Raw genomic sequence first — 3,553 nt, forward strand, 5'->3', positions numbered from 1 at the left:
TATACAATTCTACTTTCTTGCTTTTTGATCTCATCATCGTTGTGCTCGGAAACACTGTCCCGGAATTATCATCTCTGCGGTTTTCATCTATATTTGAAGGCTAAGTATTATACATTTCTATATTTTTTGAATTATTTCAGGATCAAATTAATTCACTTGTCTAGAAACCAGGTATAAATTTGACTATACCGTTTTACGGGTAAACATGTTCTAGTTCTAAACAAGAACTTATCAAGTGAGTTCTTTATCCATTTTGTTCTTCTTTTTCATTCTTTCTTGTAATTTATTTTACTGTCACCGCTTAAAATCCAACTAGTCGTGATGGCATCTAACCTAGCCAGTTTAACAATAATCCAACTTCAAATGAGATTTACTGAGAAAATAATCTATATATTAATATAATGCAGGGCCATAGCCAAACTGATGTGGCATTCTCTTACGCCAAGTTTTCTATTTATCTTTTTTCTTAGAATTTTGCTTTTTTGTACCTTTTAAATAACGTAGCTCTACTAAAAAATCCAATAGTCACCTCTCTTAAAAATTTATTACATTATCTTTTTCTTAACCGTCGTCTATTAATTACGGCTACCGTTACATACTGTAACTTATGGAAAACGCACATTCAAACCTCCTGGAAATCTTAATTTCTCTGCACTTTGTGCCCTTCTGCTTCTTCTTACGCCCAAACTGCAATCAACCAAACTTGCCAAGAAGGAAGGTTAAGACGGATGCATACACATTGCATTCTAAAACTCCCAACTGCAAATGCCGTTTGACACTAACTTTGCATACACCAAATGCAAACTCTTACGAGACACTTACAAAGGTTTTACCTTTCATACTAATATTTTTTTATATTACGGGGTAATCGTTCAGTCACTCTATGATTTTCATGCCATGCAGTGAACAACAGCCTCTTAATTAAAGTTTTTAGTGATGTTCCCTTTCTTCTTTGGGCACTTTCTTCGAAAGAAAAAAATAAAAAAATCCTCCACTCAATATCATTGAATATTTTGTGACTGGAAAATATTAATGTGGTTATAGACTCTATTCTTTACTGTTTGTGACTGTATGAGACCATTGATATATTCTCTGGATTGGCAATAGCCAAGTAAAGATGGGACTTGACACAAATGAAATTTGAATCACTAATTATATAAAATCTAAAAGTTCGATTAGGTGAAAAAATAATTTCATCTCTATTACACTTAATTGTTGATTTATTGAAAAAAAGAACGTAATGCTCTTTTTTAAAAAGTTTTATAGGAGTAAGTATAATGCCCATCTAAAGGAACTGATCATGTCCGCCTCACAGCAAAAAGTATTTGCTTCATATGATGTGTCTTTTACATTGGAATAGCAAATATGTTACTCTATAGGACTAGGAAAGTTCTGTTTAACTATTGTGTATTGTCATCTTGACATGTATGGGCGTAAAATATAAAAGAACTAAGAGTTCTTGGGGGAAAAAAGGGTGAATTGGTTACCAAGCTAGAAAAAAGGGAAATTTGACAGTTTCTCTAATAAAATGAAGAGGCCGGTTAGGTAATTTAGAAAGAAAAAAGAAAAGAAAAAGAAAGCCAAAAAACTTATAGATAAGACTCATAAAAGTTTGGTTTGTGAATTTGTGACAGATAGATTCGGGTTTTTTGTTTTTTTTTTCTTGCCTTACAAGGAAAAATGATAAGACATTAAAATTTAATTCGCTATGAAAAAAAATTAGATACTTATATACACATGTTAAGGGGCAGTTTTTTTATTTTGTGAATTTGCGCCAAAGGATTCGGGTTTGCTTTGTTTCTCTTTTAGTTGCCTTACAAGGAAAAATCATAATACCATAAAAATTTAATTCTCTAATAATTATTTGTAGATACTTATATAAATATAGTAAGGAAAAATAATGTTTAAAATTTATTACGTATGCTCAAAAATTCTTTACATGTTTTAAGGGGAACAGGAATTATTGTTGCATCTCTATAGGTAAGATTTATATGACAAAAAACCTTACATGACAACAAAGTACAGAAAAGGAAAAAAAAAGTGTTAGTACTTAAATGAGTTAAATATTATTTTAAAATTTAGAAGGATATATATCTAATTACTAATAAATATTAAAGAATAACTCGGTGCACGATGCATCTCACATTCACGCATGATCCCGGGAAGTATCGTACCCCTAAGGTGTGATGCATTATGCTCTAGGGAACAACATTAAGTAAGAATAGAAGGCAAAAAAGTAAATGTTAATAATAAAATAAGATAAATATTATTTTAAAATTTTAGAAGTCAAATTTAATTACTAATAAATATTAAAGGATAATTCGGCACACACATGCATTTCACGTTCACGTAGGATTAGGAGAAGGGCCACACCCTAAAGGGTCGTTTGGTACGCGGGATAAGATGGAATAAGATGTGAGATTAAATTTATACCATGTTTGGTTGACAGTATAAATTTATTCAAGAATAAATATATATTGTCAACTAAACATGATATAAATTTAATCACAGTCTTAATACAAGATATCCACCTTATCCCATCAAACTTGGGATTATATTATTCCACCTTCCTTGTAGGATAAATTAATCAGGGGATTATAATCCCGAAATAATTTAGTCCGCGTATCAAACGACCCTAAGGGTGTGATGCATTATTCTCTAGGGAACAACATTAAGTTGGGATTGGAAGGCAAGATGACTTACCTATGCCAAAAGTCTAATAAATATTATTGTTTGTAATAATTACTATATATTACCAAGGAACAGTATTTGCCTCTAAATACAATCACTACTAATATTATTATCTATAATAATTAGTATAGTATTACTTATGAATAACATTTAACAGGATTTAAAGGCTTAATTTATAAAATTACAAAAATTATAATTATTAATATAATTTTTTTTATATGTATGTCTTACATTATCTTTTATATTGTTGGTGTCATGAAAATTATAAATTTTTAATCTTGCTAAATTTGTTAAGAGAATCACTTTGTAATGTATTGATGTTTCAGCGCGCGAAGCGCGGACAATTTAACTAGTGATGAAATAATTAAACTTTTATACAACTTCCTAAGGACTGGTAGCACAAATCATGAGCTTCTAAGATTTAGAGTTTACAAAGATAGTATGAAATAAACACATCATCTGTTCGAAATATACATAGACAGATTCATAAATCTAAAGCTACAAAGAATAAGAGGCAGATATAACCGGAACACAGGTACATCTTAAATTCTATCTCCCACCACACACAGTAACATCAATTCTAAAATCTGCACGCAAGGTGTAGAAGTATAGTATGAGTACAACCGACCCCATGTACTCAATAAGTAACAACCCTAACCTTAGGTTGAAAGCAGTGACGAGTTTAGACAACGGTCAGGGTCCAACACCAATAGCCAAGAATAACTCATAATTATATAATAAAAGCAGTACAAGAAACAACTCAAAGATATGATGCTCGGCTCGTTCATAGTTACCGAAAATAAACATGCTTTCAAGTATAACAGTAAAACCCAAATCTTTCATCGAAATTACTAAAATATGA

The sequence above is a fragment of the Nicotiana tomentosiformis genome, chromosome 10, assembly GCF_000390325.3.
Source record: "Nicotiana tomentosiformis chromosome 10, ASM39032v3, whole genome shotgun sequence".
In the NCBI taxonomy this organism is placed as follows: Eukaryota; Viridiplantae; Streptophyta; class Magnoliopsida; order Solanales; family Solanaceae; genus Nicotiana; species Nicotiana tomentosiformis.